General features: G+C 49.6%; 1 long non-coding RNA gene across 1 annotated transcript; it reads right to left on the bottom strand.

Annotated features, from left to right (window-relative positions):
- Window positions 1-13,701: 13,701 nt before the first annotated feature.
- Window positions 13,702-23,395, bottom strand: LOC123359912. The gene is made up of 3 exons (XR_006575935.1): window positions 23,335-23,395; window positions 15,870-16,013; window positions 13,702-13,960 (listed from the first exon to the last, which is right to left on the bottom strand). It is a non-coding gene; the product is annotated as an uncharacterized LOC123359912 (long non-coding RNA).
- Between the last annotated feature and the right edge of the window lie 1,810 nt (window positions 23,396-25,205).

The following is a 25,205-nucleotide window of genomic DNA, read 5'->3' as shown; positions in this document are numbered from 1 at the left end:
CCAAGACCCCTGATTTTCAAACTAACCATCGGATCTTGAATTTCATCCATTGAATGACCTGAATAAAGTGCTCTCAGATGAGCTCCAGACCAACAGTGCACAGTAATTATTCAGCAAGTATTTGAGGAGAACTGCAATGTTAGAGAGAATCATGACCTGCTCAGAGACCATTAATGCAGAGAAGCAGCAAAATTCATCAAACATATGACTGGTTATGACTTATTTCCTTGGTCTTAAAAGAGAACAACAAGGACCTGAGTCTCCTCCCTGTCGATAACCCCCTGCTCAGCCAATCAGGGTAGAGACTGAGGACGGGAAGCTGAGGGTTCTCAGCAGGGAGCCCAAAGGATGGTTCAGGTCACTGGTGGGGATCACTGCCCGAGCACTATTTCAGCCCCACATTTTTGGTGGACCTCCCACAGTGGGAGCTGCCAAACACTCCCCCGCAACACATACACACACCCCGCTCTTGGTGTTGGGAGGGAAACAGGTGAAAGGACAAAAGAAGCAAGAGAAGAGAAAGGAGGAAGGGATGGAGGAAAAGGTGAAACACAAAGGATAAACCCTAATGTCTCCAGTAATTCTAGGGGACAAAATCCCTGGTGCGGAATAAAATTCTGCCTCTTTAAGCTCGTGTTTTCCATGCTTAGATTTCATCACCAGATGGATCAGACTGAACAGGTTTCAAACCTCAAGGAGGCTCTTACCTTCTAAACAGGGACGGCTGGTCTCTAGTAAACTCCCTAAAAGGGAAGGAGAAAACTCGAAAGAGGTTCCTCCTGGCGCTCACGTACGTGAACCTGAATACTCCCTCAGTCCTCAAAGAGAGATCTGGAGAAGGAGACTTGCTGAAGCAAAGCCACAGGAGTCTCTGAGGTTTCCCTGGCCCCTCGCCCCTGTCCTGCCTGGCTGATGTCAGCATCTCTCTGTGAGGTCACCACCTCCCCACTACCTTTGACCAATAGTCTGAGGTCCTGCAAAAGGCCTTTGTGATGTCACTGCCACACCCCTCCCTTGCTGGGCTAATGTCCTGCCCCTGCCCAGGCACTTTGGGGGTTTGAGCTACTCCCTGTGGATCACCCCACTCAAGGAGCGTTCGTTCTAGGAAGCAAGCCGGCTAGACAGGAAAACATCAGATGCTGCTCCCAATGCTACACTCAGTTTTTCAGAAATTAGTGGACTTTATGGCCAGAAGAGACCATTAGAGCGTCTAATCTGACCCCCTGCATATCGCAGGCCTCCTGTATGACCCAATAGCTATTTTTGGGGCAAACATATTCCAGAAAGGCATCTAGTCTTCATCAAATGACATCAGGAGATGGAGAATCCACCACTTTCCTTGGTAGCTTGTTCCTGTGGTGAATCATCTTCGCTGTTGAATATTTGTGCCTTAGTTGTAATATGAATTTGTCTCTTTTCACTGTCCAGCCATTGGGGCTTGTTATGCCTTTCTCTGCTTTAATACCCAATCTTTTCTCTCCATTAAGGCACTTCAACACTTCATTGAAGTCACCTGCCAATCTTCTTTTGATAAGCTAAACAGGGTGAGGTGTTTCAATAGCTCACTAGAAGGCATTTTTCTCCAGCCCTCAGAACATTTGGTGGCTCTTTGCTGCCCCAGCTCCAATTTCACAACATCTTTTTCAAATGAGGACACCAAAACTGGAGGCAGTATTCCAGTATCAGTCTCACTGATGCCATGTCACCTCCTGTGATATTATTGACATAATCTGTAACTGTATAGATCACTGTTGGGACCACTGTTCTATATTTGCAGCCAATATTATAGAAAGGTTGTCATGTAAGGGGTCTATGGAGAGGTTCTGATTGGCTGATTATAATGATGCTATCTCTAGATGTGTATCATTCTTGTAGTTGACGTTATGAATATTGGCTCTATGCTGTTCATATTTCAAACTTGTGCTCTGCTTCCGGGGAACACCCCAGCCAGACAAGTTGGTGTCAGTTCTGCCTAACCTGCTTGATGGCCCATTAAGGACCATCAGCTATACAGTCGACCCATTGAGAGGAGGCAGATATCCCTTGTCACTCAGCAAGGTATGCAGGGACCTGCCTATGGACAGAACTCTAAGGTTTTTCTATGCCACATGCTGGATAGAGTGTCCTTGAGACAAAGAAAGCAAAGACCACATGGCAAGAGACTATAAAAGGCTGATGACTCAGCTCCATCTTGTCTTCAATCCTGCTTCATACCCCTGGAGGGACTTTGCTACAAACTGAAGCTCTAGACAAAGAACTGAATGACCCATCCCCGCTGTGGATGGACTCCAGAGACTTGATTTCAACCTGCAGTTTATTCCATCACTGCTACAAGCCTGAACCAAGAACTTTGCTATTACTGTATGTGAAGGGTTAAAATCCATGTGCATTTTATATAACAACCTGCTCTACGGATTGTGCCAGCTCTTTTCCAGACCCAAAGTCCAGAATATGGTCAAGGGACCAGAGGCCGCTCCACTTCTCCCGCCTCCCAGGCTTGCGGTGCCAATCAGCTGTTTAGTGCGGCAAGCCTGGGAGGGGAGGAGAATTAGAGCGGGGGGCGGCGTGCTCAGGGGAGAAGACAGAGCAGAGGTGAGCTGGGACAGGGAGCGGTTCACCTGCACACACGCCCCCTGTTATTGCTGCAGGCAGCCCTCCCCCCGCACCTCCCCCTGCCCCAGCTCACCTCCACTCCACTGCCTCCCCTGAGTGTGCTTTTTGGTGCCCCCAACCACTTGGCACCCTGGGCGGCCGACTAGTTCGCCTAGTGGTTGCACCGGCCCTGGCCACTGCCTGTCAGCAGGATTCCTCCTCCTCCTCAGTGAGACTAAATCTCCGCACCTAGACAGCCGGTCCATCCGCTGCACCCCAATCCCCCATGCCTGAGCCTCCCTGCCAAAGCCCTGCACCTGGCTCCAGAGAATTAAGTCTCACGTGTCACTGGGAACTCGACTTCTTGTGCCCAGAGCGTCTTGGCCCCCCTTAGTAGCTGACCTGAGAAACACAGTGTCTGCAAAAGCAGCAAAGAGTCGTGTGGCACCTTATAGACTAACAGATGTATTGGAGCATGAGCTTTCATGGGTGAATCCCCACTTCGTTGGATGCGTCAGTGTCGGCCTTTTCCAAAGAAGTGCCTGGAGGGCCTTTTCTCATGTGACCACGTGGCCTAACAGATAAGGCGTCTGACTTCGGATCAGGCGATTGAGGGTTTGAGTCCCTTCGGGGTTGTGTTTGTGCAGTTTTACCTTTGGGCTGAAAGTCCTGCTCCCTTCAGGGCTGGAACCTCTTCTTGGCCGCTCAGGCCAATGCTCTGGCTTCAGCTAAAGCCCCAGGAAGGAGTTGGGGGTTGGGTGTCACAAAGGCTGGGGCATGAGCCCCAGGTGCTTCCAGTCTCGCCTTTGCCCTTCCTGACTTGCCAAGAAAATGGGCGGCTGCCCGGGCTAGCGTGTGGAGCAGTTTCCCTCTTCCAAGTGTGCGCCTGTCCCTGTGCTGGAGGGGGGTTGCTACATAGCGCCTTGGGAGCCTGGGTGTTTCTCTGCTTCTCGCCAGCTGGGGAAAAGCCTCTTGGGGTAAAATCTCCTGCCCCACTGCCAAAGTCAGCACCTTGAGTGGGAATGGTAAGAGGCCCCACCATGGGGGCTGGCCCTGCTTTCCTACTGTCTTCTGATGTTGGCCACAGAGCATCAGCAGCCACCCCGCGTGCTTCAGTGGGGGTTCGTCATGGCAGGGAGCAGCCTGGCTGGGTGTTTTTGTGCCTGTCTGAAGGCCGCACATAGGCATGGTCCTGCCCTCCTCTTGCCCTGCCCTCTGTTGCTTTTAAGCCTTCCCTTGGAGCCATCAGCACCAGCCGCCTCTGCTCTAGGTGCCCAGAGGAGGAGAGGTGTGCTGGGCTCTTTGATGAAGTGGGGGATTTTCTTGGGGTTTTCTGTGTTTTCCAGTGGTTCGCATGCACAGGGAGTGGGACTCAGTGTCCCCGGGTGTTACTGGTTTAACGAGGGGAGGGGAAATGGAGTTTGTTGTTACAGAGGACCGGAGAGGGACTTGGGACCCCGGCTGATGGCCTGGAGGATGGAGACCCCAGCGACTGGTGACCTGGTGACCCGGAGACCCAGCTCAGGAGTCACAGCCAGTTCTGGCCAGTGGGAGGACAATGGGCTGCAGAGAGAGGACCCCATGACCAACCTGTTCCAGCCAGAGGGGGGCAGAGAGAAGAGGAGGCCCAGGCAACCCTGTTTACCTGGAGAAAAGACAATGGACAGAGGTGGGGCTTGGGGCCGGGGATATCAGAGGCCCAGCTGGGAAGCAGGGGGTCTCGGGGCTAGCGAGGGGAAGCAGGCAGAGCCCACCTGGCTGCAGGGGGACTGGGATGTGCTGTTACTGTGAGAGGCCAGGCCTGAGGCCCTGAGAGTTTCCTGTGCTGTGTTCAACTCTTAATAAACCCTCCTGTTTAATGCTGGCTCAGAGTCACTCCGGTCTAGAGAACAGGGGGCATCAACCCCTTTGGGGGTGAGGAGGCCCAGGGGATCCAGAGCGCATGGACTCCCTGATGGGGCCCATGGCGAGAGACAGACGTGCTAAGGCTCAGAGAGGTGCGGCTCCAGGAGGTGGAGGGGCCTGACCCCGAGAGAGAGTGGACCCCCGAGAAGGGCTGTCGCACTGAAAGGGGCACCCCCCATGGACCCCACAGGGCCAAGAGTGGGCACGATCTGTGAGGCCATGACAGGCAGTGACATCACAAAGGCCTTTTGCAGGACCTCAGACTATCGGTCAAAGGTGGTGGGGTGGTGGTGACCTCACAGAGAGATGCTGACATCAGCCAGGCAGGACAGGGGTGAGGGGCCAGGGAAACCTCAGAGACCCCTGTGGCTTTGCGTCAGCAAGTCTCCTTCTCCAGGTCTCTCTTTGAGGCCTGAGAGAGTATTCGGGTTCACGTATGTGAGTGCCAGGAGGAACCTCTTTTGAGTTTTCTCCTTCCCTTTTAGTGATTTTACTAGAAAACAGCCATCCCTGTTTAGAAGGTAAGAGCCTCCTCTAGGGAAGGGGTGTCCTGGGGGTGTCACAGTTCAGATGCCGGTGCCCCCCCCATGTAAGGAAGTTCCCGCCACCCTGCTCTGTGTTCGCAGGGCGGGAGAGAGCAGCATCCACGGCAGTGATTTGCTCCTGGCTGCCGGAGCAGAGCAGCAGGTTCAGCTGTCAGAACTTCCCAGAGCGATGAAAGGGGAGGGGCCCATGGCTCTGTAGCAGGAATGCAGGGCAGGCGAGTTCACGGCGGGCATTGTGGGATACTGGCAGAGGCCAGTTATGGTGATATAATGAACAGCAGCGTCTACACTGACACTCTGTCACTTTAAGTTTGCTGCAAAAAGCTCATCGAAGTGGTTTTATTTGGTCACCAAAACAGGGCAGTTTTGTCACCAGATGTGGCATTGCAGTGCCAACTGAGGGAGCATAGTGTGTTTTTCACACACCTGAGCAATATAATTCTGCTGAAATAAGTTTGTAGTGCAGACCTGGCCAAAGATTCACACACACACAGCTTGCAAGAAAAACCTCACCTGCTGCTCTGCTTTGTGGGGCCCAGGTGGGGATGCACGGAGTCAGGTGTGAGCAGACACTTTACTTTAGCCACAGGCAGGCACCATGGTTTAGCTGGTTAAAGTACCTGTTTTGTAAACAGGAGATGCTGGATTCAACTCCCAGTGGTGCCTTGTTGAGATGCTTTTAGAGCACCTGGTATTGGCTACTGTCAGAAGACAAAATACAGAGCTAGATGGACCTTTGGTCTAGCCCAGTGTGGTTTTTCTTATGGTTTAAATTACACTCACTGGCACTGATGATAGAGTTACTGAAAGTTTGGGAGTTAAGAGCTGATAGGTCAGTGGTCCAAGTCCCACACGGATGGCCCCCTCCTTCTGGGACAGGGATAGGTCTGAGCTCTTGCACCAAATGCTGATTGTGGCTGCCAGAATCTGTGGGCAGCTCATTTAGTTTGCACCCAGGGTTGAATCCTTGATTCACATAACAAGGATAACAACCCTTTGTTTCTCCTGCCCCAATAACAAGGAGACTGGGAATCCAACACCAGCCACAAGTGATCATTTCGGCAAGCAACCCAACCTATTTCCAACATACTGTAAAATCCACATGCAGACTCGTACACGAAACCTTGCAAGAAAATCTTCCTGAGGGGGTCTGAAGCACCTGCTGCTGGAGGGAAGGAGGGAGCCGTGGGTTGGGATTGAGGAGCAGCGTGAGGAGGAGGGGCCTGTGGGTTGGTTCTGAGGGGCACTGGGAATAGGAGGGGGCTGTGGGTTGGGATTGAGGGGCACCGGGAATAGGAGGGGGCTGTGGGTTGGGATTGAGGGGCACTGGGAATAGGAGGGGGCTGTGGGTTGGGACAGAGGAGAAGGGTGAAGAGGAGCAGGCTCCGGTTGGGAGTGAGGAGCAGTGAGCATAGGAGGGACTGAGGGTTGGGACTGAGGGGCACTGGGAAAAGAGGGGACATGGGTTTGGGCTGAAGAGCATCTTCATTTGGGGATCCAGCAGGACAGGGGAAGGCAGCGGGTGATTCTAATTCCTTAGGGATATTCTGTGTGTGTGTCTGTGTGTGTGTGTATGCAGGGAAGGAACATGCTCTATGCCCAGAGGCCTTTATTCCTCCAGGCTGCAAGGACAGAGGGGATGTCAAGGAGTTGTTCCTTCAATCCCCCCCACACAAAGGCCCTTCTGAGGAAAGGAAAATCCTGAAGAGAAAGAGTAACACCAAAGAAGACTCCAGAAAGTCAGATTTTTACAATCATAATGAGAAGTTTATCACCTGACCAGGGACTTGAACCCTAGACCCTCAGACTAAAAGTCTGATGCTCTACCCACTGAGCTAGCCAGGCTCACATAGAAAAGTGCAAGTTGGTGCAGAGGTGAAGCTAGTCAAGAAAAAGCAAGCGGGAAACAATTGGGGAAACCTGCTGCTCTCTCTTCCCAGCCCTGGCCTGGCCTGGTATTAGTGCAGATTAAAAAGATGGGAAAATATTGGCATCTACCAGCCTTTCATAGCTGTACAAGACTTAGGCACAATACAGAGGTGCCCATCTGCAAGTGCCGAATGCTTGGATTGGCTAATGCAACCTGTAGACGTCCAGGGCACACTGGGATATAGAGCCAAGTGTCCATCACCATCATCATTTCAAAGGGATAATGATAATGATGGGAAGGTTCACAACTGACTCAGCAGTTGCATACAAAGGTGCACGTTTGGCAGTTACATTGGGAAATTCTGGCTCCTTCTCAGGCTCAGGTTGGCCACCCCGGTCTAGATGTAGAAGATACAACATTTAAACTTGAAAGAGGGGCCAATTTCCCCATCATTTCACACCTTTACATCCAAACACGATGACTTTCTGAATGAACCCTCCTCGTTCAGCCAGAAGATCTTGGGGTGGTTGTAGGAGTCACTGGATAAAATTCTCTGGACGCTGTTCTGAATCAGGTCAGAGCAGAGGTACCTAGTGATCTAGTCTGGCTGTAAAATCTATATATCAACACCAAATATGGTGTGAAATTAATCCTCAGAAATGGCTGTTCCCCACCCAGACCCCAGCAAAGGGCTCTCCAGGGAAGGGGGCTGTTGAGGAAGGAAAGAAGAAAGACGTCCTTCTCTCCCTGGAGGGACTGGGCTCTGCGCTTTGGACAGAAAGGCGGGGAAGCAAATGGTCACACGATGGCAGCAGAACCTAAGAAATGAAACACAACAGGCTTCTGAACAGTGAACGAACCTGACTCCCGTATCATGAAAAGCCAAAAAGCCGTTTCTTTCTATGCCCGGGAGAAAAGAGTTCCAATCATTCCTGCCTGTTTACTTTTGAATTATTTTACATTATAAAGAAAATTGTAACAAAATTAGTCTGAACTTGAGCTGCCTGTTATTAAAAGCTGGTTCCCCAATTCAGTTCCAACTGCTCTGCTAGAAACACCCCCAGGTCCCTGCTCACCCCAGGAATAGGAAAAAGAGAAACCCCCACTGGGCACTGCCCTTGGTGCCAGGCTGCTGTCCCGGGGTGCGGGTGGGGACTGATTTTTTTGCTGCTGAGGAGGGAGCCAGTAGAGGCCTCTGGTGCTCTGCTCCTAGCATCTGCCCAGCCCAGGCTGTCCTCTGCCTCAGCTGCTGCTCCAGGCCTGCTCTAGAGTCAAACACACAGGGCCCCAGGGGAACAGAGGCTGGGACAGGGCAGCAGCCTGGGCTGGGCTGGGAAGATGCTGGGAGTTCTCGTTCCCTGAGAACTGGCCTGGCTCCCTTCTTAACAGCAAACAAATCAATTCCACGCCCCCTCCCCAGAAAAACCAGCCTGGAGCCAAGGGCAGCAGGGGACGATTCCCTCCAGTTCCCACCAAGGCAGGAGAGAACCCAGGGTGTTTCTAGCAGAGCTTATGGAACTGACGTGGGGAAACCAGCCTTTAATAACAGGCAGTTCCAGTTGAAGCTAAGTGTTTTTAACAATTTTTACAACATTAAATAACCCTTCAGTCGTAGTGTCACCATCCATAACATTGCTTCAGCCTTACAGGTTCCCAAGTGCAAAACTAAACATCTTTTCAAATCCAAGGGAGTGGAGATCAGTCAGTGTTCAGAGTCATCCCACATAAAAGAACCATGTTGTGGTACATACTGGCCCCATCATGTGGCCATGGCCTTTCCCTCCTCTCTGTCAAAAGTTTTAGTATTTTGCACAGAAACTTTCTTCCCTCAGGAGACACCTGGTACCAGGGCTGCCAGCCACACAAACACCTTTAAGAGGAGGTGTAACCTGTCAAAAAATGATCTCCCTTCTTCAGTTCAGTGACAGCCTGAAATGTTACTTGTCCCAGCAGAGCTGGAGGATTGAAAGCAGCTATATCAAACCCCTGTGTAGCTAGCAGGAATGAACATAAACACTCCCTGGTATCTGAAGAGATATTTAGTTTTACCCTTGGTAAACTACAAGACTAAAGGGAAAGGCAGTGGTGCCAAATATATAGAGTGAAACACGAAACAATTGTCATAGTTATGCCCATAGTGACTGCAAAATCTTTCTATATACTTATTATTATTTTCTCTGGTGTCTAGACATTGACTAGACCTTGACCAAGAAATTTGGCTCTTGATAAAATAATCAACTACCCCTGGTTAATGCAATGGACTAGAAATTGACTGGGGTCTCTCCACGCAGGTTCAAATCCTGCCAGCTAGAGATGCATTAGTATATTGTCATTACTGTTGTCTTAGTGCCTGAGCATCCACAGAGCCAAACTGGAGCCAGATCTGGTCTTGCTCTGAGGCTGTCTACACTTAAAATACTGCTATAGCACTGTGGAGAAGACCATTGCTACAGTGAGGGGAGGGGTTTTCCATCCCTGTAATAGCTACATTCACAGAACAATCTTTCCTTTCATTTAGCACTATCTAACCATGGCTTAGGTCAGCTTAATTATACTGGTTCTGGGTTTTTTCACACCCTGAAAGACATACTTGTTAGAGGGTTTATTCCATCACCCTCCCATTCCCTGGTCCTTCTCGCATGACCAGAGAGCAGCAATGCACAAAGCACAAAGGTGCAAACAATTCAATGTTTATTGGGGAAAACTTCCAGCAAGCAATGATTCCAATTTCCTTCCTCAGTGTCCCCCTTCCCAGCTCTGACACCACAGAGCCTTGCCTGTGTCCCTGTTCCCATTCCCTGTTCCTATTTCCCCCCCTTAGCAAAACATAATTCCCCTTCCCCTCCCCCTCCTTACTTCCTGACTGACTGCAGACTATATAGTAAAACTGGAGTTCTGCTTAGCTATACCCTAACCAATCATTTTACTGAAATGTAACTAACCAATCCTAACATAGTGTAACATGATTATCTAACCAATTATAGCCCACCACCTTAATTGGTTTACACTCAACAAATTAATTATACAGCAGATAGAAAGAATCACAGCACCAGACAGAGATTATACAGACAAGCAATAGGAAAGTGGGGACTACAGTGATAGAACAACACAGAAATGAGGATTTCACACCCCAGCTGTTGATCAGTGAGTTGTTCCTAGACAGGATGCTATCATGGTAGAGGTTGTGGGTGCTGGTTGCTTAACTGTCTGGCCCCCGGGGCAGGATTTTGAGGTTCACCATTACTGTCTCAGAATGCCAGCACCCATCTTTTGTTCACTTAAAATGCGAGCAGGGAGATTACAACACCACAGAACTCATGGAGCTCCAGGAAATGTGTAACTTTAGGTCCGGGTGAGTGTGTCTAAAATTCAGCTGTGCTGTAGAAGGTCTCTAGGAGTTGAAAGAGATGTGCCATCTCGACCTCCCTAAAGAGTTCATCAATTATTAATGAAAACTAGGGTTGATAAGTCATGTTTTTTGTAGCAGGAGGATGGTGGACTGGTCTAAAGTGCCAGTTTTAAGACTCTTTTTTCCCTATCTCTTGGGTGTTCTGGTCTCTGCATAGAGATGTGGTTTCAAATCCCACTCCTGACATGACCATTTAATTCTATCTGGAGAAAATAGCCTCACTTGAATCTCCTGTGCAACAATAGAACCCCATTTGCTTAGCTTTGCTATTCCAGTAGTTGTGAGAGAAGCTCCAAACCAGGGGGAAACAGGGCCTGTTCTCTCGACCCATCAATTTTTGTCTTCCTTCATTCCAAGCCATTTTCTCAGAAACATCCATATTTCCCACACTATTTTGTTTAATGTTCTTTGCTTTTATGAAACTTTAGAGTCATCATTGAATTGCCACACAACTGTACTTATGAAGTGAAGTGAAACACAATATTTTTTGGATATTCTTGCAGAAGAGTTTTGCTTTCTGACCTGGAATTGAACAGGGGCTACCCAAGGGGGACAATGCTACTCCATTTTCTTGGCTCATCCAAAAAACATAAGTTCTTGGTGCCCTTTGTTTCCCTGTTCTTCAAAGGCAAATCAGCTGGTTTAGCGGCTACTGAGAAAGCCTTAGAAAAGGGCCCCAAAATTGATAGCAGCTGGTTTCTATAGTGTAGGGGACAGGAAGCAGGGTGGGTTGGATGGGGAGTGGTTGGGGTGGGGGTCTCTGGAGGGGGCAGTCAGGGAGCAGGGGGGGTGGATGGGGCATGGGAGTCCCGGGGTCTGTTAGGGGGTGGGGGAAGGATAGGAGACAGGGCAGTCAGGGAACAGGGAGCAAGGAGGGTCCTGGGAGCACAGTTAGGGCGGGGGGGGGGGGGGTTCTGGGGGGTGTGTCAGAGAACAAGGAGCTGGGGGGGTTGTATGGGTCCAGAGTTCTGGGGGTCCTGTCAGGGGGCGGGGAGCGGTTGGATAGGCATGGGAGTCTGGGGTGTTCTGTCTGGGTGTGGATAAGGGTTGGGGCAGTCAGGGGACAGGTAGGGGGTAGGGTCCTAGGGGGGCAGTCAGGGAACATGGGGCAGGGAGGCTTAGATAGGAAGTGGGGTCCCAGGAGGGGGTAGTAGGGACAAGGAGCAGGGAGGATGGGGTTTGGGGGGGCAGTCACCCAGCCTTCTGCCTGGAGCCCTAACCCCCTCCACACCCCGCCCAGGCCCCTGCCCTGAGCCCTGTACCACCCAGCCCCCTGTTGACTCCTTCACCCCGCCACGACCCCAGCCTTGACTCTGGCAACCCCACACATCCCCAGCCTCCCCACATCCCATGCACCCCGCACATCCTCACCCTGAGCACCAAACAGGAGCTCCTGCACCCCTCCGCACACATTCCCACCTGCACCCCTCATGCCAAATGGGAGCTCCCCAGGTAAGTGCCCCCACACCCAAACCTCCTGCCCCAACCCTGAGCCCCCTCCATCATTCTAGCTCCTGGCCAGACCCTTCACCCCCAGCCCTGTGCTCGGTCCACTCTCACCCTCAGCTCAGTGCAGAGAGGGTAAGAGAATGGGCCAGAACCAGGGTACCCACTATATGTGGGCAGGGCCGGGACTCCACACCAGCAGCAGGCTGAGCAGGTCCGGCAGCCGGGATCCCGGCTGGCAGGAGCCAGCGGATGGAACCCCTGAGCGGCAGTGGGCTGAGCCGCACAGCCTGCTGCCGGTCTGGGGTCCCGGCTTCCAGACTCTTCCCAGCTGGGGTCCTGGCCGCAGGCCCCGCTCAGCCCACTGCCAGCCTAGGTGAACAGAACCCCAGACCAGCAGCAGGTTGAGCGGGCCGGTGGCGTCAGATCAACATGTTAATTTAATTTTAAATGAAGCCTCTTAAACATTTTGAAAAACTTGTTTATTTTACAATACAACAATAGTTTAGTTATATAATATATAGACTTGTAGAGAGAGACCTTCTAAAAAACATCAAAATGTATTACCGGCATGCGAAACCTTAATTAGAGTGAATAAATGAAGACTCGGCACACCACTTCTGAAAGGTTGCCAACCCCTGCTCTAGAGGTTTTTATGGCATTGATCTCCCTTGCAGATTCTCTGATGGCTAACATGGGCTGAGTGCCAAGAGAAGATTTTCCCACACTCACTGCATTCATAGGGCCTCTCCCGTGTGTGGATTCGCTGATGTTTAGAAAGGTCTGAGTGGCTAGTGAAGCATTTTCCGCACTCACTGCATTCATAGGGCCTCTCACCTGTGTGGATTCTCTGATGAACAGAAAGGGCTGATCTTTGAGTGAAACTTTTTCCGCAGTCACTGCATTCGTAGGGCCTCTCCCCTGTGTGGAGTCTCTGATGTTCACAGAGGGCTGATCTGCGAGTGAAGCTTTTTCCACAGTCACTGCATTCATAGGGCCTCTCTCCTGTGTGGATTCTCTGATGACTAATAAGGCTTGAACACTGACTGAAGGTTTTCCCACACTCACTGCATTTATAGGGTCTCTCCCCTGTGTGGATTCTCTGATGAACAGAAAGAGCTGATCTGTGAATGAAGTTTTTCCCACACTCACTGCATTTATAGGGCCTCTCTCCTGTGTGGATTTTCTGATGACTAATAAGGTGGGAGCTGCGATTGAAGGTTTTCCCACACTCACAGCATTCATAGGGCCTCTCCCCTGTGTGGAGTCTCTGATGGTGAAAAAGTCCTGATCTGAAAGTGAAGCTTTCCCCACACTCACTGCATTCGTAGGGCCTCTCCCCTGTGTGGATTCTCTGATGAATAGAAAGGGTTGAGCTACTAGTGAAGCATTTTCCACACTCACCACATTCATAGGGCCTCTCTCCTGTGTGAATTTTTTGATGGTGAGAAAGGCTTGATCTTTGAGTGAAGCTTTCCCCACACTCACTGCATTCATAGGGCCTCTCCCCTGTGTGGATTTTCTGATGAACAGAAAGGGCTGATCTGTGATTGAAGTTTTTCCCACACTCGCTGCATCCATGGGGCCTCTCTCCTGTGTGGATTCGCTGATGACTAATAAGATGCGAGCTGCGATTGAAGGTTTTCCCACACTCACTGCATTCATAGGGCCTCTCCCCTGTGTGGATTCGCTGATGTTGAAAAAGGCCTGATCTGCGAGTGAATCTTTTCCCACACTCTCTGCATTTGTAGGGCCTGTCATCTGTGTGGATTCTCTGATGTTTAGAAAGGTATGAGCTGCTAGTGAAGCATTTCCCACACTCACTGCATTCGTAGGGCCTCTCCCCTGTGTGGATTCTCAGATGAACAGAAAGGCTTGATCTGTGAATGAAGTTTTTCCCACATTCAGTGCATGTATTTTTTCTCTTTCCCATGAGGATTTCCTGCTGGGTTGTGGTTTCCTTGAGGCCCTTCTCTGTTCCCCAACAGGAAATAAATTTACCCGCTTTCTTCCCTGGCTGGTTTCCCTGCTCTCTTTCTGGTCTGTGCTGAATCTCACTGGAGTTTCCCGGCTCATGATTCCAGGACACATTCCTTTTCTATCTCTGCGATAATTCTCTGTGTTTATCCACTTGCTCAACATTTCCCTGCTGATAATTCTGCTCCTCTTTCTCACGTACCATTGCGTCACCTGCTGTGATAGAGACAGAAACCTCAGACAGGGATGGAAAGGTGAAGGCCAAACCAATACAAGTGCTGGAGAGAGGTCAAATAAAAATCAGGAACTGAACTCCCCCAAATTCTTCCCCCAAATGTAGTGGTGGGATTTTATGTTTGTATTTTATATAATTTAGAATGAAGGATACAGAATAATTATGTAGCATGTATTAAATGTATTGGTTTAGGATTTGATCATATTCGTCAGCCACCCTTTTTGAATAACAGAAAGGAATGGCCTAATGGGCCAATGGGTAGAGGTACATCAGTCAGGATCCGTGTCTGGACTGATTTCAAGGCAGTAACAGACCTTTGCGGGTCACCAATTTGTTGTAGGTTTAGCATTTTAAAATAAGTAAAAGAATGCCATGGTTGTTTTCTTTTGCATTGCAATTTGATGTTCCTGTTCAAAATGTTGTGTGTAAATTAATTGTTTTGTGTGTGAATGAAAAATGTAGGTATGAAGAGATAAGTGTGAAGGCCATCACTGAACCAAATGTACAAGGGAGGAACCGAAGACAGATGCAAGGGCACCAGGAGGCTGCAGCACACTTCTACTGAAATGTCAAAGGAGACAGACTGATGATTCTAAAGATGAGACAGGCACCTATCAATGGGGACCAGACAGCTCTGATCAAAACCAGCCTGGGAGAAGTGCCTGAGGGACTTGATGAAAGAACAAGATAAAGGATGAGAAGGACAATTTAAGAAAACAAACACTCGTCAAACAACAATTAATTACAGCATGACGGTGCAAAACTCATTGGTCACAATGAAGGAAAATCCCTATAGAAACAGGGTGCCTTGCCATGAAACTTTGGGTTCATCCTACCAAGACTTCCCCAGAGAATCATGTTGCAGCCAACAGAACCCAGCTCCTCCTACATGTGATCAACCTAGCTGGCCACAAGATTGATCTGGACTCTGGACTGGTAACTGTAACATCGACCGGCAGGGCAATGTATGTGTGTGGCGTAATTGAATGCATATGCTAATTGCTGTATCTTCAATAAACGCAGTGTATTGCCTTTTCCCCTGAAAAAGATCCTATGTGCTTAAGCATAACTCAAGTAAGAGAGAGGAGGGGATCAATTTGGCCTTCACATCCCATCCAAATTCGCAGGGGGAAGGGAAGAAGCTACTGCCTGGTGTCTACTAGGATCTACAGCAGGCCTGCACCACTCGTAAAGCAGCGAGGGCCATATTACTCCAAAGAAAACAGCTGAGGGCCAAACCCCCCCGGCCCCGCTGACTCCCCTCCAGCACCAAGCCCCCCAAAACACAACATCCCCCCAGCGCCGCCCAGCCCCCCGAAATACTCCCCCTCCCCAGCACCGCCCGCCCTGCAGAAACAAACCCTCCTTCCCCAGCGCTGCCCCACCGAAACAGGAGTATTGAACCTTGGTAATATGTTATAGCGGGCCCCTAAGGTAGTATAATTAAGGTAAAAGAAAAATGTCTTTTTGCTAGAAGTAGAATGAGCTCTTCCCCCAACTTTGTAATCAATTGCCCTGTTGAATGAATGAGGAAGGCGTGGAAGGCAGCACCGCCAGACAGCTGCAACCCTTGGAGAGGGGATGGGAGTCAGACCAGATCAGTAGAACAGGTCAGCCACCAACTCGCAGCTCGCCTCCTTAGCCTGCCTCCCCCGCTACTGGCTCACCTGCACCCCACCCCCCCGACCCGCAACTGCCTGCCCACACAACTACTCACCCCCCGCGGGCCGCACAGTGAGCCCACGTGGGCCGCATGTTGTGCAGGCCTGATCTACAGGAGACCATGAGCTAATTACCCTGAGGATATGACCCCTGCTAGGGACAATAATGAACCGACAGAGCTCCCAAGGTCTTTGTAGGGGTTCCCAGATGTTTCCTTCAGGCACTTACAGATTCTGAGTTGGTTTAATGTTTCCTCATCTGTGCAGGGAACTCTCAGGATCTTTCTTTCCTCTGAACCCTGGAGGTCTGTGACTCATGGCTCTTCCCGTTGTTCCAGCTGGGAGATCACATCAGGTTGGGAAACTGGAAACCCTGCTCAGATGAAAGAAAATAAAGGAGTTCACTTGATTTCATAACTTTGTCATAAAAATAAATCTATTAATTTAACTTCAGTGCTTAGTGTGAGCTGCTGTGCCTGGGACAGTCCTCACTGAAAATGCCAGGGTCAGGGCAGGCTCAAAAAGGGAGATGCTCCTAAAACTGGTGGTTAACGCTGAAGTTAAACTCACTGACCAGTCACAAACTGTGCTTCTGATCACCCACACTGGTTATCGAGAAGCTGAAAAAAGAAATCACCCAGCCCCCTTTATTGCATTGCACTTCTCTGACTCCCAATCAGCACCTAGGTCCAGTACAGTGAGAGGTTATTTAAAAACTCTGCGTGCATAGACAAAGAGTTCTTCTGACCCCAAAGGGTCAGCCACATCACCAGGTTAGTATAGGTTTGGATCTTACACAAAATACCATGTTCTCTGCCAGTCCTTTAGCATCTAAATTAAAGATTTATTATAAAAGAAAGAAAAAAAGGGAGTTGTTAAATGGGAAAGGAGTCAGATACATTCCGAAATCTATATATCAGGTTCTTAGCAGTATTGGTGAGTTGCTGGCTTGAAAGTCCATCTGGAACATATCCACAGTTTGGATGGGTCATTCAGTCCTTTGTTCTGTAATGCACATTGGAAAAAATAACCCCAACTATACATACAATATGATGGGGGCTAATTTAGCTACAACGAGTCAGGAAAAAGATCTTGGAGTCATTGTGGATAGTTCTCTGAAGATGTCCACGCAGGATGTTAGGAATCATTAAAAAGGGGATAGAGAATAAGACTGAGAATATATTATTGCCCTTATATAACTCCATGGTACACTCACATCTTGAATACTGTGTACAGATGTGGTCTCCTCACCTCAAAAAGATATTCTAGCACTAGAAAAGGTTCAGAAAAGGGCAACTAACATGATTAGGGGTTTGGAGAGGGTCCCATATGAGAAAAGATTAAAGAGGCTAGGGCTCTTCAGCTTGGAAAAGAGGAGACTAACGGGGGATATGATAGCGGTATATAAAATCATGAGTGATGTTGAGAAAGTGGATAAGGAAAAGTTATTTACTTATTCCCATAATACAAGAACTAGGGGTCACCAAATGAAATTAATAGGCAGCAGGTTTAAAACAAATAAAAGGAAGTTCTTCTTCACGCAGCGCACAGTCAACTTGTGGAACTCCTTACCTGAGGAGGTTGTGAAGGCTAGGACTATAACAATGTTTAAAAGGGGACTGGATAAATTCATGGTGGCTAAGTCCATAAATGGCTATTAGCTAGGATGGGTAAGAATGGTGTCCCTAGCCTCTATTCGTCAGAGGATGGAGATGGATGGCAGGAGAGAGATCACTTGATCATTGCCTGTTAGGTTCACTCCCTCTGGGGCATCTGGCATTGGCCACTGTCGGTAGACACATACTGGGCTAGATGGACCTTTGGTCTGACCCGGTACACCTGTTCTTATGTTCAAGGCTTCCATTTGTAGAAAAGTTGCTCCAGAGGGTTTGAAGACAAAATGGAGATGATGCAGCTGTCCTTTATATTCCTTTGGCCTTGTAGCTTCTACTTCTTGTATCCCAAACACAAGCTTCACAGCACATGGCATGGAAAAGCCTTGGAGTTCACAGTACACAGGCTGTGACACAGTAAGGAAGGGGGCAGTTTGACCTGGGAATGTCGCAGGGGAGTTTTACTGGGACTGTCTGCATTAGGGATGGGATAGCAGGGGATGACTTCACTTGAGGGATGATACCTGAGCCTGTAACCTGAGCCAGGATGGGGGTTGGGGCAGGAATCTGGACAAAGGCTGGAGGAGGAGCCGGGGGAAGGCTGGGTGAGATTGCTGGAGGGGGTTTTCAGTTTGGAGCAGTCTGAGGAAGCAGAGGGAACCCCAAGGCTGGGGTCTAAACTCCCTGCCTCCCCCCCACCCCCAAGGGACCTGACTGAGGGGTCCTGGCTGTACCTACAAGCTCTGTTTGGGACTGTGTTCCTGTCATCTAATAAACCTTCTGGTTTACTGTCTGGCTGAGAGTCACGGTGAATGAAAGGAAGTGAGGGTGCAGGGCTCTGACTCCCCCATACTCCGTGACAACTGGTGGTAGTGGTGGGATGTACTGCACCCCGTGGATGGCGCTTCCCGCAGTAAGTGACTGGTGAGTAGTAAAACGAAGGGGGATTGATGGGGACCGGTGTGCTGAAGATTCAGAGAGGAGCGGTTTTGGTGGGCGGAGGAGCTATGCTTAACCCCTGGGAGTGTGTGACCAGCGAGAAGGACTGTTGCAGTAATGGGGTCCCCCTGGGGATTGTGGTGAGCAGGCTCGGGGCGGAGTCATCTGTGGCTTGACCCTGGAAGAGAGGTGGTGACCAGGAAAAGGGCTGGCACACTAGGGGTTCCTTCTGGAAACCATGGGGAGCTGAGAGCACACAGGCCTGTGAATGGTCAGTGGGAAGATGTATAAGAAGCGCCTTAAGAGCGACCAAGTCGAGCTGTGCAGGCAAAGGTGGCTGTGCATTGGGAAGCTCACCAAAGAACAGCCGATTGCCCACCTGGAGGAGGAGGATCGGTCGGAAGAGCCTGTCCCTGTCTCTGAGGGAAGCAGCCCGCAGATGAAGGGCAGGCACCAGTATCTGTCCCATCTGGGAGTGGTCAGATGGCTGCCGAGGACATCCCAGGACCCCTCCTACCTATTCCTAGGGAAAGGGCTGGGAGGAGCCCAGCAAATACTGAGGGCACCGTGACCCCAGCAGACATAGCTGCCACCATCACTGAGCTATGCAAGAAGGGGAAGCCAGACAAAGTGGTCTGGACCAAGGAGTGCCAGATGGCTCTCTGTGCGCTGAAGGAGGCTCTGCTCAGTGGCCCAGTTCTGGCAAACTCAGACTTTGACAAGCCCTGTATGGTGTTCACCAATGCCTCAGACATGGGACTGGGGGCAGTGTTAATGCAGGATGATGAAAAGGGGGAGATGTACCCCACTGTGCACCTGAGCAAGAAATTCCTACCCCTGGAGCAACACTAAATGGCCATCGAGAAGGAATGCCTGGCCGTGGTGTGGGCCCTTAAGAAACTGGAGCCATATCTATTTGGGTGACACTTCACCGTGTACACAGACCACTCTCTCCTGACCTGGCTACACCAGATGAAAGGAGCCAATGTTGAGCTCCTGAGGTGGAGCCTGCTCCTGCAAGATTATGATACGGACATGGTCCATAGGAAGGGGAGTGCCAACATGACAGTGGATGTGTTGTCCCAGAGAGGTGGCACTGAACTTCCCCAGGTCACTGGTCAGAGTGACCCCACTCAGTTCAGTCTCGAAGGGGGGAGAGACATGACACAATAGGGTGTGGCAGATTGATCTGGGAATGTTGGAGGGGAGTTTTACTGGGACTGTCTGCACTGGGGATGGGATAGCAGGGGGTGACTTCACTTGAGGGATGATACCTCAGTCTGTAACCTGAGCCAGGAGGGGGGTTGGGGCCAGGTGACACCTTTGCCCAGGAATCTGGACAAAGGCTGGAGGAGGAGCCGGGGGAAGGCTGGGTGGGACTGCTGGACGGGGTTTTCAGTTTGGAGCAGTCTGGGGAAGCAGCGGGAAGCCGAAGGCTGGGGTCTAAGCGCTTTGCCCTCCTCCTCCCCCCCGCCCCTCCCTCCCCCCCCCCATTAACCTGACTGAGGGGTCCTGGTTGTACCTACAAGCTCTGTTTGGGACTGTGTTCCTGTCGGCTAATAAACCTCCCCCTTTACTGGCTGGCTGAGAGTCCCGGTGAATCGCAGGAAGTAAGGGTGAAGGGCCCTGACTCCCCCACACGCCGTGAGCCAAGCACACCCCTGCATGTCTTGCTGACTCAATAGGTATATCCCCTTAGTTCTTTCCATGGGTTCATTGTACAGCTGATGACCCTGGATGGGCCATTAAACAGGCTAGGCAGTGCTGATGCCAATATGTCTAGGGGTGTCACCCAGAAACGCTGCACAAGTCTGGAAATTCAGATGTACCCTATATATCTATAACTCACAATACAAAGGTGATACAAATATAGAAACAAAATGATCATACTTGGAAAATCATAACATTTTCACTGACACCTTACAGGGCATATCTAGCATGAATCATTGCAATAATTTTATTAATAAAATAGTAATACAAAGTATCTCACAATTCCATACAGTGTCACACTTAGTAAAACAATGAATTCCCAGGGCCAGCTACCCAGGTCATTGAAGATGCCAAACACTTTGTGTGTGGTCCCAGCAGATATGTGGATATTTCAATCCCTCAGAAGCAGACACCGTGTCAGTCTGTACCCCCTATGTCCACTCTTCTAAACAATTATGACCAATTTTGTACATAGTATGGCTTGTGAGGTATCATTTGAAAACACAATCTACTGAATATTATCCTCCTGTTAAAATGTATAGCAACATTGTATGTAAATTATGAGATTTTACTGTATATTACTACTGAAAAAGTTACAATTCTGGGGAACACCCACAGACCAGTTCCTCAGAGACAGCAAGGCAAATAGCTGGTCAAATGGCCATTCTCTGGCAGGGGAAGGTGTGAAGACAACATTTACATTCCATCACAGGGACCACTTGAAGCTCGTATCTTCAACAGACAGCCTGGCACCATGCCTCAGCTGAGACTGAAGTTGTTTCTAATAAAGGACTGAATTACAAAAAGGTGAGGAAAATGCTTGAGACTCTCTCTCTCTCTCTCCTTTCCCTCTGCTCATGATAACTCCTGAAGAGCTGAAATTGGACAGCAGGGGCGGGTTAGGGGGAGTCCTGGCTGAAAGGAAAACCAGCCTGTCTCAGCAGCTGGTGAGAAACATTTGCTTTCTAGCCGTTTTTAAGCTTGTTAACTTAGACACTAGTTTTTATCTTGTATTTCTTTTGTAACCAATTCTGACTTTTATGCCTCATTACCTTAGTTACTTGAAATCATCTTTTTCCCGGTAGTTAACAATCTTGGTTTATTGTTTATCTAACCAGTGTGGTTGGATTAAAGTGTGTTGGAAACGCCAATTGGGATAACAAGGCTGGTGTACGTCATTTTCCACTGATGAAATAACAGACTTCATATGAGCTTGCACTGTTCAGTAGTGTGCTGGACAGTGCAAGATGCACATTTCTGGGGGAAGTCTGGGACCAGAGAATTTTCTGGGGTTCTCCTGTGCTGCACTGTAATTTGTGAGTCACTGACTAGCAGCACTCAATACTGTGTAGCTGGGAGCGAGTTACATGCTGGAGACTGTGTGTTACCTGCCCAGGAGTGGCTGCTCTCACAGTAAAACAGTGTAAAAGGCACCCCAGCCTGGGGAACTGAGGGGACACAGCTGTTCAACACTCCAGATTGCACTGTGGTTAATGTCACAGACACTCAATTTCAAAGTCTCCTAAAACACATAGAAAGTAAATCCATGTCCCAGAAATCGAAGTCTCCAGAGAAAGGGCAAGTCTCCCTGGCTCTGCTTCTTGCTGACAGACAGGTCCAGAGACAATGAGAGAGTCCTGGGGAAGCTGGGAACAGTAACCATGGGCTGGTGGGGTTCAGTGGAGAAAGGGAACAGGAAGGGCAGGGATATCACTGAATTCAGGATCTCAGCAGTACTAGATGTCAGGATAGCACATAGTGCAGCCCACTGAAAAGCATAATCCCAACTACACTTATAAAATGATGGGGTCTAAATTAGCTGTTTCCACTCAAGAGAGGGATCTTGAAGTAATTGTGCATAGTTCTCTGAAAACATCCACTCAAGGCACAGAGGGAGTCAAAAAAACAAAACAAACAAATAAAAAAAACCCCCAGACTGTTGGGAATCATTAAGAAAGGTACTAAGACAGAAAATATATTGCCTTTATATAAATCCATGGTACACCCACATCTTGAATACTGCATGCAGATGGGGTCACTCCATCTCAAAAAAGATATATTGGAATTAGAAAAGATTCAGAAAAGGGCAAAAAAATGATTAGGGGTATGGAACAGCTTCTGTATGTGGGGAGATTGAAAAGTCTGGGACTTTTCAGCTTGGAAAAGAGATGAAGGGGAGTATGAGAGAGGTCTATAAAATCATGACTGGTGTGGAGAAAGTAAATAAGGAAGTGTTATTTACTCCTTCTCATAACACAAGGACTAGGAATCACCAAATGAAACTAACAGGCAGCAGGTATAACACAAACAAAATGAATTATTTCTTCTCACAACGCACAGTCAACCTCTGTAATTCTTTAACAAAGGATGTTGTGAAGGCCAAGACTATAACACGGTTCAAGAAATAAATAATAATAATAATAATAATAATAAGATAAATTCATGGAGGACAGGTCCATCAATGGCTATTAGCTAGGATAGGCAGGGATGGTGTCCCTAGCCTCTGTTTGCCATAAGCTGGGAATGAGTGACAGGAGATTCATCATTTGATGATTCCCTGTTCTGTTCATTCTCCCGGGACACCTGGCATTGGCCACTGTCAGAAGACAGGGTACTGGGCTAGAGGGACTTTTGGTCTGACCCAGTATAGCCGTTCTTATCTACCAGGGAATCTAGTGAGTCCAGGGTAATGGGAGGGAGTAGGAAAATCCCTGGGTGTGGAGAACACTGGGAAATTAGAAGCTATAATTCAGGAGCAAGGGCTCTAATTAGTCTGGAAAAGCAGAATGTGAAAAATAAGAATCAGGTCATGTGACTTAAGGAATAGAGCCAGAAGAGAAGAGAGATTGTGGCTATTACACACAGTGATAGGGGAGCAAGACTCTCCATGTCTCAGGAAGTTTCACTACCAACCTAGGCCATTTTCACATGCTGGGGTGCGATCCAGAGCAGTGAGGAGTTGTGTCATCTGTAATCCTGGGTGAGATTCAGTGTTCTGCAGCTGGAGCTCCCCTGTCTGGATACCCCCAGCCAGCAGTCAAGGATGCACTGAGTGTCCGTGTGATAAGTAACCCTGGACCAGCAGCTCCGACTCCTACAGCCTGCCTGTTACACCCCAAGCACATTGGGGTCTGGGTAAAGAAGACTCAGGGTTTGAGAGAAGGTCTGGGCTGGGAAGCTTCTGTTGGTTATGCTGGACCTAACCCCCAGTTTTACTTATGCGAACAGGAGATATTTGACACTGTGCGATACAGCTCCTGTGCTCTGTTCCCAAAGTGTTCTGCAACAGGGGAGGGTCTCTGGCAGTGTGTGTGTCACTGCCATATTGGGGTGCTGCTAGGACAGAGCAGAGCAGAGGTGGCATTGTGGGGCTGGTGTGAACCTTCTCTCTTCTTTTCCCCTTCCAAGAACTGAGGGGACAGGAATCCTTACCCAGCGAGGTCACATTTTCATAGTTCTCCGGCATGACGTCTCTGTAGAGGGCTCTCTGAGTGGGGTCCAGCAGAGCCCCCTCTTCCCTGGTGAAATACGCAGCCACCTCCTCGAAGGTCACTGGCCCCTGAAAGAGCAAGAGCCCAACACTCAATACCTGCTGCCCCATTCACAGCCCCACTGTTAGTGGGGGACAGGAGCCAAACAGAAGCTCTGGGTGGATCACAGTCAACAGAATCTCACCCCACCCCACCCAGAGCATCCTGGAAACACCAGGTTAAGGGGATGAAGCGAGAGCCCCTTGTCTCTCCCAGCAGATCCATCACACTCCTACTAGCCACAGACTGATACAGGAGATGGAGCCCCTAGCAGGGTCCAGGGAGAGCTCCCTGGTAGGAAGCCCAACACCCTCCTCATTGTGAGGAGCTGGATATGAAGGGAGGGGAATCTCCCCTAAACCTGACTAGTGGGTGCCCCCTTCATATCTCACAGCAGCCGCTGGTTAGGCTCCAGCGCTATGAATCTGGTCAGTTTTCCTAGCCCCATGTAGGTGGGTTATTTTCAGTTAAAAAATTAGGGCATTTCCACCATGGTTCCCAGAATCTAGGCCACTTATTAAACAACTCCCAGCAGGTTTGCCCCTCCTGCCAGGCTAAGCCCACAGAGACATTTTAACCTCCCTTCTCCCTCTCCCCATCCCATAACTAAGTCTCTGAACACAAGGCTAGAAAAGAGCAGAACCAAACGAGTCACTTTCGATGATTCCCTCAGACACTGACCCCATGGCAGCCACATCCCAGCAGGAGGGATATGGAGTCAAGAACTGGGTTTTCCTCTGTCTGAGCCTCATCTTGTCCACAGGAAAGTGACTCTACCAAGGGTGCAGTAATACATCTGTCTGGGCAGATTAGAGATCTGGAAATCTCTTTCAAACCTCTTCTCTCCCATTGCCCCTTTCAATCTCACTTTCTATCTCCTTTTCCCCGTCCCCTCTCCCTACCCGTCTGATAGGAAAGTCCCATTCCTGGGTTGTTTGCTCCCCCATGGCTGGATTTGCTCCTGCAATTGCTAATGGGAGGAGAAATGACTGGGGGGGCTATTTGTGTAGAGTCATTTTAATGCCAGCCCCCAGCATTTTCCCTTGGTTTCTTCCAGTTACCTGGAGACTCTGGCTCAGAATTTAGTACTAACAGAGCTACCCTAGGGGGCTAGTACCAGCTGGAGAAAGTCGTCCCCTGGGCCAAGCAGAGAAGCAGCTTTAATTAAGGTCACATCCCAGCACAGAACCCTGCTGGGGGAGCAGCAGCTGCTAAGCCTGGTCTCCCAGATCACAATGGAGGCTGCAGCGTCTGATCCAGGAAGCTGAACCCCAATGTCCTGAGCAGAGAGGGACAGAGCGTTTGAGCAGCATCCCTCCTTTAGCTCTCTGGGGAGAGCAGCTAATGAGAGCCCCTCCTCACAGGGAGAATTTCATTTGCCCCACTGTGCATCCAGAGTCACTCCTTGTCTTTCCATGCAGTGACTCTGGATTAACATTGGTCTCAATGAAACCAGATTTCAGAAAGAAGGAGTCCAGAACGCTGTGGAAGAGACCATTGTGCAGCAGTGCTGACCCTCTTCCCACCTCCTTCATCCCTAGATCCAGGACAAGGACGTGGGGGGGGGGGCACGAATTTTCCCAAGGGAACCAGAAGTTCCTGCAGTTTTCAAGAGGGGAGAAAAGCAAAATCTGTGATTTCACCTCACAGTGTTTGGTAAGTGGATAGAAAGTTATCAGGGTGACTGGGCCTGGCCGGGGGATTCTGGAACAAGTCGATCAGAGAGAAGGAGCGAGGTCAGGAGCAGTCCCCAGAGCCCACAGCTGGGGGCCC

This window comes from Mauremys mutica, unplaced genomic scaffold (assembly GCF_020497125.1).
Source record: "Mauremys mutica isolate MM-2020 ecotype Southern unplaced genomic scaffold, ASM2049712v1 Super-Scaffold_100199, whole genome shotgun sequence".
NCBI classification, from domain to species: domain Eukaryota; kingdom Metazoa; phylum Chordata; order Testudines; family Geoemydidae; genus Mauremys; species Mauremys mutica.
Note: the sequence above shows the minus strand (reverse complement) of the source record. Positions and strands in the feature narration are given on the sequence as shown.